Genomic DNA, 13,175 nt, shown 5'->3' on the forward strand with positions numbered 1-13,175 from the left:
TATATATATATATAAAAAATGCTTGTGAATGTCTTTTTCTGCTTTCAGACAAGCTATTCTGTTTGCAGAGCCCTCTGCAATGTCATGGGATGAAGCACCTACACTAGAAATTATTTCTCAATATCCAATTAAATTATGTTTAGCTGTAACTGAATTCTACATTATTAAAAATCCCCAATTACACCTTTCCTCTTCTTTCTTCTGCTAAAGTTTGGGAAAGTGCCCAAATCATAACTGAATATGAATATTCCAATGTGCTAGACCCACACATGCCCAAATCAGCATCTGTGGCAACACGGTGCCCATGAAATCAGCTGTAGTGTGAGGGGTTATTGGGAGAGCGTAATATGAGGATATACTCTGAATGATGCGTTTCACACCTTGTGCAAACACACTGCCATTCAGATTTTAATTCCTGTGCTGTTTTACTAATATCCTGTGGATCCCATTCTGGAAGACAGTGTGGCAGAGCAGAAGGTAGAATTTAATGTACTTGGGCATTTCCCGGCTTTGCAAGCTTCACTTGAAAATGTAAATACTTTTCTTTGAACACAGTTTTCCATTCATTCGTTTAGCAGAGAGCCCACAGGTGATCAGGGCTCTTAGCAGGAAATGACAACTACAAAACATCTCCCCCAGGAAGCTATGGAAAGGCTCCAGAAGATGACCAAGTTGACTACACTGCCTATGACTAAGCAAAGCAGTCTTCCAACTTCTGATCCCCCATTTTGTCTCTGTTTTAACTGTGCTGCCCTTTCCCCATCTCTGGGACTCGTCTGATGCCCTCAGTGAATCCTGTCAGCTTGCTAAATCAGACAGAAAGTGCCTTATGTCTGTTCCTTTAAGCAGGGTTACTGTTCTGCCAGTCTAGTGATCTGAGGCTGCTCCTCTAGAGGTCACCCAAGTTTGGGACCTCTTACAAGAGGAGCAAGAGTGCGTGGCCGGCAGAGGAAGAGCAGGACACAGGTTACCACACGTCAGCTGCCTGCCTATAGCTGTCTGTGCTCAGCTTTTACTCTGCCTTTATTACAAGAAAACTCTCTTAAACAGGTGTCGTTTCCTTGGTGGGTGACCACATGCTCCTGGACTGTTCCCATGCTGCTGCTGAGGCAGGCTAAAAGGAGAAGCTAATTTGTTAGTTCATACCCTCCAAAATGCATAAGCTAACATGTTGTTTCTTCAGCTTTACCCCAGTAACGAAGCTCATAAACCTGTCTCCTTACAGCAACAACGGGTAAGAGTTCAAAAGTTTGGGCTAGATAAGTTGAAATACTTATCCAAACTTCTTCAATCAATAAAGCTGAGCAGGAAATCCCATGATGACAGGAGGCTTGCTCAGGGCATTTTCAGCTCTAATGTTGGCTCTGGGTAGAGTGAGGTTAGGAAAAGAGACAATAAAACTAAAATCCTTGGCAGAAAAGTTAGTCCTACACATCAGACCTGCACCTTCAACTTATCCTCAATCCAAAAGACAGATATTCTACTGAAGAAGTGCTTTGGGCTTCTCATGTGGAAGGTGACCCTCACCTCGTGAGGATGTGTGCAGTGTGAATGAGGAAAAGCCACAAGTGACACTTCAAGCCTTATCTTTGTCTCGGGATTAAGACAAGAAAAAAAAAATTCTGTTCCATTGAACCCCAAATTAATGAGCTAAAAACCAGACACAGGATACAAAGAAATTGGGATTGTTATATAAAACCAGACATAAGACTAGAAATGGACCTTGCACAAAATAAGTTCAAGGTGTCCTGAGCAGACGTGTCACCTGAGAACTACTAAACACCTATTTGTACTTTTATGCACCTGAATATCTGTGTGAAGCTGAGCCTTGTCTACCCTTGCCCAGATTCTCAGAAGTAGTGAGGAGCACAGCTCCCAGAGAAATCACACTGGTGCCTAAACACTGTTGCGTACATGGTCCCTCAGGACTCAGGCTACGTCTGGAACATTGGGATAATAGGACATCCAAACCTTAGAATCATTTTATGACAAATATAATAAAGATGGGAAGGAAAAGCAAAAAAATAGTTTATCTCTTGTAATAGCGCATTTATTTTTACTGCACCCTCCAAGTCAAAACAATTTGGTAAAGTGTTGAGTCCTGCTGGCTGGAGGCCAGAACTATTCTGCCATGATTCATGGCATTCTGCATTCTGCAGCCATTTCACCCCTGCAGCCCAAACTTTGCCTTTATATTTCAGTACTAAACTACTAGTACCTAATGTTTTCTGCATGTAACAGCTGGCTTTCCACCTTAATCTATGCAAGTTATGTTTTATATTTTTATTGTAGGCTTTTGAAAAATTGCATCAATAATAGCAAGACCTTCTGTTAGTAGAAGTGTTAATGAAAAATTAGTAGGAATGCTGCCTAAGTTGTCCATGGACTCATTACTTCAAAATGTGTCTTGATTTGAAAGCAAGTACTATAAAACTAATGCAACAGAAACTACCTACTTCATACTAACAATAACAAAATAGAACACACAGTCCAGAACTAAGCCCAAATACCATTTCATCAAGCATTATTTGAATTATACCTAGCCATTCAGTACACAACACCTCCATGATTAAAATTATATCCATTAAAAATGGTAAAAAAACCACCCACATTTCTGTGCACATGAAAGTATTTAATTTTAAAAGTAAGAAACTAACCTAAAATTTATTTTCTTATTCATAAGCTTACTAGAAGATCCCCTGCAGCTAAAGTTTCACTGACTTTCTTGTATAGAAATATAAATATATACTTTACAAACCAGAACACCTGAATACAAGATATTCAAAGTATTTAATCCAAAACGGGTTTTTGTTAAACACAGAGAAACCCTCCTGTGACTTTGCACTTTCTTTACTGTATGTTTTCTTTAATTGTTTTAAAAGTCTCCTATTTTTTTTTATTTTTCCCCTGTGCATTAGAGTATTCATCTACACTGTAAATCAAACCATTCATCTGCTTCTTATGATGAAGTTCGCGATAAAAAAGTAATTGAAGGGGCTAAAATTCATTATACACATTCCCATGAGATTGGGTAAAACATTGGACCTGAAGGTGTTTTAGGAAATGCAGTTCTCCAGGTATGTGAATGCTAATGGGCACATGAATCTTCACACTCCAAAGAGATCAGAAACCATGTTCTCACTGCACATGTGCATTCTTAGGACAGTTGATACACATTTTTCAGTCTTCTTTCTTTTGTCGCCTCTTTGTTGACATTGCAACTGTGGCCGCACCAAGGAATTCATCGCACATTTTACCTAGCCTGCTACAGTTTAAAGCGGTGGTTTGTGTACAAGCCCTCCACCATATGTTCTTTGCATTAAGAGAGGTTGTGGCTGACACTGTTGTTCCTAAGGGAGATTTGTGCACATGAAAAGCATATAATTGGAACAGGATTTTATTCCACTTGATGAGCTTCACACGGAAGGATCTGGCTGAGGAGGGCCCAGCTCAGTTCTCAATGAAGTGAGCAGTGACCTTCGTGGAAACCCCAATACTGCAGCAGTTAATGCTTTCAAAAGCTTTGGCTTCATCCCAAATAATCTGGCTTCACGAAGACTGCAGTCGGTGAGATGTGTCTTATCTGATCACATTAGGGAAGGTGGTTGTTCCTCGTCTGACTAGCTAGGGGTGTCAGAGCCTCAGCGAGCTAAGGCAGACCTTAGCTTCCAAATTTAAACCCCTGCCCAGAGGTTTTGCTTCTTGATGACAGAAGTACTGACATTTTACCACCCAAGATGTCAAAAGGATTACCAGGTAGCAGAAAGCTCTGGAGAAAAAACAGTCCCCTGCAAAAAGCTGCTCATTCCCAGGCGCGTTTGGCTGCCTTCTTGCCGGCTGCGGAAATGAGCATCCTCTGGTTTTGGTTCTAGCCCAGAGCTGGGGCAGATCCACAAGCAGGAATTCAAATACAAGCTGACTTTCCACACCAGAGTGAAAATGACAATGGGTTTCAGATCCAAGAGGGATTTTCATTTCCCCTCCCCCGACAATCTGGTCAAAATGTCCAAAGCAGCCAAAATTCACCTCAGATTCCTGGAACTGCAGCATGTGTCTTTGCTTTCTGAAACTCTATGGTGGGTGCATGCTCGGTTTGCCACATCACGAGCCAGCAGGGTGCATAAATCTCTCCATGGGGATTATGTGCTTACATTGCTGGTAGCACCCCAGCAGGCAAAGATGCTTCCTGTAGCACTTCCATGCTCATTCTTATGATAGCAAAGGAAGAAAGCTCTCCAGGTCACTCAGGTTGTAGCTTGAACATAACGTTGGTTTTGTTGCAGTAGGATCAGATCCACAGTCATGGAGAGCTATGGTCTGCAGGACCCAGACCTGAAAATTGCTCTCAGCTACAAGCAGGGTATTTTGCCTACGAAATGGCCAAGGGTTATGGTCCAGAAAAGCTGCTCCAGGCAATGCTGGGAGAAGCAGGGGTGAAAGCACTTAGCTGCAAGAAACACTGACCATGAGAAAGAGAGGCAGCTTTCTCTGATCTAGCATTTTCCTCCACTTGACCCATGATTGTTAGTCCCCCTGGTGCTCCTGTGGCTTCTCCTCAAGTGTGAATTTCCCTAGTTAGAGCTGCCCTGATGACCAGAAATCCTTCTGGGAAATGTTGGAAAGCCCCAGTTTCTCAGCCATTGGATCCCTCCTTCTATTGATGTGTTTTCTGTGGCACAAAGAACATTCCTCAGTCAAAAAGAAACTTGCATATTCAATACCTCCTAGCTATATCCTGTCACATATCTTCAATAGCACACTTCAGAGGACAACAAGGGGAAGTGAAATCTCTCCCACTCAGATTTCAGTTTATTGGGGTCGCTGAATATGGAAGGTCCACTTTGAATTCTCCCCCACAGGGTCACAGTCTTTAATTCTCAAACATATTTCTTAGCAGTTTCCAGCAGGTAGGTTAGTTTTTAACTTGTCTTTAAAACTCAGTGATATTTTAATGGAGCTCTGTTTTGGAGTAATTTGAGAAATAATGGATTATTTTGCTTGGAAAATTATTTTCACAAGCAACAATAAGAACCCTGTGAAAATACCCATTCTGGACTTCCTTTACTGAATTTCTTTGAGCTGTACAAGGTCAAATTTGGGACAAAAAAATGTGGCATTGCCAGTTTCAGATGCCCAGACTAGATGGTGTCCCAGGAAGCAGCACTAAAAGGGCAGAACAAATTACATTAGTATCTTTGTGCATTTTAAATGTGTCTTCCTGGAAAATAACTTCTAGCTTGAAAGAAAGGAACTGAAGTGTGTACTTTTGCCAAACTTTATCAAAGAGGATTATGAAGTGAGCCTACAGACAACTGTTGAGGTTGACAGAGCATACGACACTACTGAAAGTGCACAAAAAGAGGGTAATAAAGGGAAGGGTACAGAGTTTGTAGTACAGGCTGTATGTACAAAGACTATATCCAGGCTTACTCTTGCCAACACAGATCATGGCATCCCTACTACAAAAAGATTAGGAAAGTGGTCTTCCAAAAGCAAAGTGCAAACTTTTGTCCAGACAGTGCTGAAAAGACTCAACTTTAAGATCAAATTTTGTAGACAGCAGAGTTGTCATCATTTACTACTGAACCCTACTCTGAGAGGAAACAAAATATAATCCATGATATTACAGAGGAAGAAAACGATTGTTTCGTGACAAGAAGATGGCACAGGGGTGCTGGCCGCACCCATTGTCACTGTGATTGCACCATAGTTTCCATCGCAACCTCCTATTTTCATATGCCATAAGCATTGCAAAATGCTGACCTTTGGGGCTGCATTTTTCTGTGCTTGCTCCCTGCCCCAAAGGTGAATTCTTTCAGAAAGTCTGAGAAAAATCTTTTCAGGGACCATGGCTATTACTTTTCGGCCAGTTGCCAGCACGGCTTTGCCAGGGGCAGATTGTATAGCAACTGCTTTGTTCCTCTGGGCTATAATAAATCCTACCATCAGTCATGTAAAGCAGAACATCAAAAGCATGAAAAACAAAACAGAGCTCTCCTTATTTTAATGTTTGCAAAGACTGTTTAGGCAGCTGGTAAAGAGAAGAGAGATTTAACTGGGAGATACTGAACTGAGCAAGAGTCTCCTTTAATGACAACTGCCAACACTACCATATTCCGATCAGGAACTCTTGGGTTACAGAGACAACTATTGACATGCGGTGTTAAATATGGTCTTCAAGACACAACAACGCAACAAGGCACATGGCAGGAGACTGGGACTGTTTCATTCCTTTGAGCGTCTCTTATATGAGATACTTGCTTTTCCTAAGCAGTTCTGCAAGAAGTAAAAGGGTGTGCATTCCCATCCATTGCCATAAGTTAGCTGGTTTCCTAAAAGGCTGGGTAAGTCAGTGCCAAGGGCATCAGACGTTCTGCATTTTTCAAAAGCAGGACACTTGAAGGGGCCTTAAAACATGGATATAGGTGTTGAACTACAGGTACCCATGCTTGAAAATTCTCTCACAGGGCACTAAAGACCACAAACTATGCGTTAGGACAGAGATGATGAGCAACATTCAAAGCAAAAGCAAATCCCAAAACAAAACCCATGTCTATTATGAAGACATAGCACCCAGGTGGCCTCATATACCCCTCCACATTCCCCTGATTTAATCATTCACGGAAAATATGTCTGAAAGATACTATACAGACAAGAAAAGCCAGTCTCCCTACAGGCCACAATAAAGACTAGAGCTGTCCAAAGGTCTCTAGGAGGGCAAAGGTATTTGTTTCAGTAGGTCTAGTCTATGAGGATGCACACCCTCCAGATTACAGCTTCACTTGGTGCCAAGTTGCAGGCAGAGAAAATTTGGTTGCAAAATGATTTTTAATACTGCTGATTAAATTTAATACTGATTAAATTAAATACTGCTGATTCAGCTCTAAGTTTGTCTCCCATGGTTTGTCTTACAGGGATTTCAGTCACAGGTGTTAATATACAAAATGCATGAAAATCTGAGATAGGCTTTCTAGAAACTGATAGAATTGCTTCAGTAAAGCATCACAACCAGTGTACAAAAAGAAGTTACATTGAAGCCTTAATTTATACATCAAAACTTTTGCAGGCAACCACGAATGATCCATTTAAATGCCTTCTTTCTCTGCATTTCCCAGGCTTTCAGCAGACACCAGGAACAGAGCAAGGTTGCTGCTTGTCCCTGCCTGGGGATTTGTTTCTCCACTGAGTCCAGTTTGGCCACATCCCTGGTCCGGGATCAGCCCATTTAGCTGAACTCATTCAGACCAACCTGTTCAGTCTGTTTCTTGTTGAAGTGACCTTGGCTGCATTTGCATGACTATCTCTGGCATTCTGTTATCTGTGTGACTTCTGCAGTATTCCCACCATCATAATCTTTTCAGGTTCAGTCGTTCCCATGCCTTGATTTCACCTCCTACCCTCCTTCCAGTTTCCTCATTTGTCTTCAAATGATTGCATTTTACATCTGCTATTGTTCCAACTTCAGCCTTTGAGTGTCTGTTTATCCACTTTCATCGACTACGTTGCTCAGTCCACAAAAACATACTGTTTGTGCACTGTCTCGATATGTTTGTACTTGACATTAAACATAACACTTTAATGCAATGCTTTTAATCTCAAACACAACAGAACATCTAGCAAAGATGAAGTTTACAAGGTGCACAAAAAAACTGCTTGTTTTATAACTCCCTTTTCCTAGCTCAACTGATTCATCTACATAACAATTATTGTTAAATAATTCCTCCAGTTTTGTATGCTATCTAAGAATATCTGTCAGATATGCAATTGCACCTGTATATGGACCTTAACATCAGGCCATCAGTGGCTTTGTTCTCTAATGTGTCTAGTATTTGTAATACCTGATTAAAAGTAAAAAAAGTGATGATGAATTCATACTGTTTTGTCATTCACTAAATTTTTGTATGAAGCAATTGCTTAACCCCCATAAATCCTTATGGCACTGTTGTGTAGGCGTTCAAGGATAGATTCTATCAGTGCATTTATGTGGAGCTCCCTATGTTTCTTCTGCTTCACACAACATATCTCAGCTGCATATTATGATGAATCCAGCAGAAACACTGACAGTAGAGTCACAGTGGAGTGCCTCCACTCTCCATACTTTTCCATGTGCTGCTGGAGTGCCGATACCCTGACCACTGCAACAAAACCCTGATTTGAAGTCACTCTGTCTCTTCCCCTTACTCTGCAGCTAACTGCAGCCTGACAATTAATTTCATCAGGACAATGAACTTAAACCTCTGGATTCCTTGGAATGAAAGGAACTCCTTTCCTCAGGGTTCATTCAGCTATTTTCTTTATTCACCTACCTTGAACCTCCACTTGCTCCAATATACCTTTTCAGATATTTCTTCTGCTTTGGCAGAATTTGTTCCTCCAGCCCCTAAAAAATCCAGCTATGCTATTTATCTCTTCTTGGAGGACACCTGCTTTTAACTCTTTCTTGGAGCAGAGTTTTCTGGTGAAGGAACTGAGCCCAGCCGTGCGTGTCTATGGTATTTGCATTGCAGGGTGGACTGCAAGATTCTAAAGCTGGCTGAGGCAGGCTTCAAAATATTTCCTCCATATTTACTTCACCTTTGTGGTATGTGGTTCACCACTCTGTATTCCCCCAATTGTTGGTATTATTGGCCCAACTGCATTTCCACAGAAATTAACCTTTAGCACACTGTCTTGTGCCCTGCTTTCTTGATCTTCCCTCAGATCTTTCTCTGCTTGTCCAGCCTCAGAGTGATTTGCTCAATTTTCTGCAAGATACTTTTACTTCTTTTGTTTCCCTTTAGCCTTGGCTTGTTTACATTTTCCCCATATTGCCTGGTTTTATTGCTCGTCTAGACTGTTGTTAACTATGTGTGCTTTCCAATAACTTCCTTCACTTTGTTTTGTATCACTTCCTTGAATATATCCCAGCTGATCTGTAGTGAGATTTCTTTATCCTTGCAAGTCAGTGGCCTGAAAAGTCTCCAAAAAACACCTCACAAGACTGCCTCCAAGAACTATCCTTTAATTGAGTCCTGCACTTGCACACAGGAGGTTTGAGGTGTTTTCCACAGGTGAAGAGAAGCAGAAAAGCACTCTACCTCAACTGAAGCCATAAGGTTTCCACTGAATAGCATGGATAAATGCTACTGAGCCAGGTTTGTGGGGGACACAGGCTGCAGGCAGGCAGCTCACAGAGCTACACAGGTGAGTCTGTCTCAGGGAACAGCCCCACATTCCCACCTGGCTGATGGGGAGCAGCTCACTTTGGACAGCAAGAGGGCAACATCTGGTCCTGGCAACACAGTGGGCCCTGACGTGGCTCTCCTTCCTGCTGGACAAAATAGGCTAGCCAAAAAGGCACCCACTCTGTCCAGAAGAACACAGTGAGCCACACTGATTTTTTTCTGGAGCTTGGCCATCAGGCCTAGGCCATGGAAAGGGCTCTGGATTTCCCATAAGTTGAACCTCCAGGAATCTGGAGCTATCAAAACTGAGTGAGACAATTTAATTCCAGCATTGGCAAGACAGTATTTGGACGCAACACATTACAGGATGTCCTGCCAGTTCTGGTTTTGGGCACACACTCCAAAGCAGGTGAATCCTTCCTGATTTGTAGCCCCACAGCAAATAAAATGTTTCACAGAGCTCTAGCAAAGATGAAACTAGCTGGCTGCTAGTAAGAGAGGGCTGAGAGAAGCGGTCCCCCTCAGAAAAGCTACTGTACCTGTTGCCAGCAATTTCTGAAATGAAAGGCAATTAAATTAAAATAATTGTAGTCTATATCTATATCTGCATTGAGATAGGTACCTGTGTGTAAATAAAACCTGAATTTGTATACACATACTTGTACTAGGTAGCATATGTGTTTTGTGTTCATGTGTGCACACAGGAGCAGAGGTGCTTTCTAGCAGTGAGCTTTTCACACTTTACCTGGCAGACAAGACCACCTCTACCTCCTGTGATCCCAGATAACCATGGTGTTGGGGAAGGAAAGGGTCCTTTGCTACTCCTGGATTTCTGGAACAACTTCATTTCAGACTCTTTCTCATTTTTATATCTCTATTCCTGACACATTTGCTAATCAAAGTACATCTCTATCTCCCTCAGTCAAAGAGTAGGCTGAGTTTTGTGGACTTTGGCGGTTGAGTCCTAAAAATGAATCTCAACAGTTTTGTTATAGAATAAAGAGGGTTGGGCTGGATGGTGTTGCCAAACTTTGCAAAGCTTCTGTAAAAATGTACATTTTCCTAGAGTGCTACAAAGCCCATAGTTACCTAATGGACTGTTGAGAGTCCAAGGAGCTTCTACAAAATTTCTGGTAAATAGTATTTGTTTTAAGAATTTATATGCATGCCAAAAACAATGTACTGCATTTATCAGCTTGGAACTATTACAATCTTTTTGGTAAATAATATCCTGGTTTCTGAAAAAGCCTAAAATGTGTATCTAATCCAATTGTGTCACCTCTCATTTCCTTCAGAGAGAGGGAAAAGGCAAAGCTAAGTCTGAAATTCTGTTTTGAATTAACTGCCACTTTATCTGTAAGTGACCTCTTTGTGCAAAGCTATTACTGCAAATACTGTTTCTGAGATTATCCAGTCATCTCCACCCCCTGCAATGCATAACTACAAGGTAGTTAATACTACCAGCACTATCATCTTGCATTTGTGCAGGGCTTCTCATCCAAAATGTTCTAGCTCCTTGAAGGGCAATTGTCTCGCTGGGGACGAGGCTGCACGTTCCAGAGACTGGCTTATACTGTGGGTGCTGTATTAACTATTGCAAAGGGTAGGGTAAATGGGGGCGGGGGGGAATTATGCCCTTTCACTCCACTTCAATATGCCATTGTTAAAGCAAATAATGCTCCCTAAGGTGAAAACCAGCAACAAGTGCTCCGTAGTGCCACACATCCATTGAGAGAAAGAAACGAAGAATATTCTGGGTATTATTTTAATTCCACTCAGTTACTTTTACATCTCTCTGGCAGTATGAAGAGGCGTAAGTGTAAGAAAGGTTCAGACCCTCCAAAAGAAAATGCAGGGCAGAAAGGGTACTTACACAAATAAATTTGGTTGTTCAAGCTGTGATAGAACCCTGATTCTAGTCAGGACAATCTGGTATGGTAAAAGCTTGTTTATTTCAATTGGGATGATTAAAAACCCAATTAATTTTCTTCAATAGAAAAAAGGCAATTTAAACTTATTACTCTATTCCTTGTGGTCAGTCATTCCAGCCCCTCACTCTGTCCACTCAGCCATGCACCCACAAATACCTTTCCACACCAGTCCTTTTATTCCTGGTCACTCCTTCTTTCCTTCCTCAGCAGACAGGGGCTCCTTTTCTCGATGGCATCTCCAGAGTGTGTGAGCAGCCAGTTTCTGCGGACTGAGAAGCTCATCTCACCTCTCTTCTGCCCCACTCATTACCAAGGCTCTGCCATTTCTTCTAGTCAGACCCGTTCCTGAGTGCTCCTGCAGCTTCCTTGCTCTCAGCTGCTGGAGAAGGTTGAGGTGGTGAGCCGGAGAGCTGGAGAGCAAAGAAGAAAGAAGAGAATTTATACGTCGGTATTTTGGAAGCTGGAATCCAGGGAGAAGCTTAAGAACGTGACTTGAGGCCAAAATGCTTGGCTCTCCTGTTACAGAGCAGAGTGAGGCAGGTTTATTCCTATCACAACACTGTGGCCCATGTCTTGTTGGGAGCTGCCAGCATCAGTGATGTGTGGTGGGTTCAGAAGAACCTTTCCTTCACTCGTCTCCTCTCTGCAGCACTGTGGGAGCAAAGGGGTAACAGAAGAATTAGCAGCGCTGCGAGAAACTTGTCTGAGATAGAGTGGTCTATTGTGGAGCATAATACATACCACATTACGAGATCATGTGCCTGAGAGTTATTATCGGGACATGTAGAGGTTACAATTCCTCCTGTCACTGTCCTCCTCAAGTGTCCTCCCTTCCCCTCATTCCAGCAGACTTGTGGCCCTCAAACTGTTAATTTGGTCTTTGACTACTATTTCATTTATCCCAGCTGCTGAGTTAGGGAAAAAAAAAAAGCAGCATCTCACTGAAAACAGATGCTGCCTCTGTACTAAGCAGATAAATTAAATACATAAAGCATGGGTTGTATACAATGTTGATTCTTTGTAATGTTTTAGTCTTTTTATCCTTGATATTAAAATTCCAAGTACATTGTATCACTTTATTTTTGATCCATCTGGATTAGGGAAATATCCCATTGGCCTTTCTTATGAGTACCATAAATTAAAAGGTCTAACGATTTACCACAGAAATGATAGTAAGGAGAAAAAAGACCTGAGCCTCCCTTTTACTCCTGTAGAGCATACACAACTTTTCTAGCCTTCATTTCTCCATTGCCATTTACATTTCTATGCAAATTTCTCTCTATATCCAACATGCATAATTTTAACACATTGGAGTATCTCCCAACACAGACCTGCATACACATACCCGCACAGAAATACAACTCCTCACAGAGATGCTGGACGAAAGCCGTACCAGCATGCTGTTCTTCTCAGAGCTTGCTGGCTCCCCAACAAACAGTGATGTATTCAGCTGTCTTCTTAACAGAACCAGGACAAACTGTTACCTTTGTTTTAGTACAGTGCAATAGTCAAAGCTGACCCTACAGCCTCTGATGCAAAAACTGATCTTTTTGCTGGAAATACCTGATCAGTGTTTAGTTCTATGGAAACACAACAATGTGCATATTACAATAAACTTGGAAACTCAAATGAGAAATGCCTGTGATTTTCAGGTGTTGAAGTTAACCAAGGGATGATCTTTCCAAGTCCTTAGATCTGCTGAAACAGACTACTCTTAGGAAAGACAGGCAGGGAGTTTGTGGTCTGCAAGGGCCAGCAGAATTTGGAATTTGTTGAAGTTTCAAGTTTTTGTGCCTCAAGTTACATTAAATAGAATATGTATATGAAAGCATATCAGTGTCTACATTGATGTATGCTAATTTTCATCTCAGCAGTATAAAAAAAATAAATTACAGTAAAGATGGTTTGGCAGTAAAGCCACCTTCAGACATGGTTAGGGAGATGTGAGTAGAAGAAAGAGCTAAATTCAAAGTCAAAGCACGGCAACTACAGAATTTCATGCACTACCTGTTTATATAGGTTTTCATCTCCTTCTGCCTGCTTTGGCACTTGTGATGTCTCCCCCAGGCAGATCCAAGCA

This window comes from Phalacrocorax aristotelis, chromosome 1, assembly GCF_949628215.1.
Source record: "Phalacrocorax aristotelis chromosome 1, bGulAri2.1, whole genome shotgun sequence".
Classification (NCBI taxonomy): domain Eukaryota; kingdom Metazoa; phylum Chordata; class Aves; order Suliformes; family Phalacrocoracidae; genus Phalacrocorax; species Phalacrocorax aristotelis.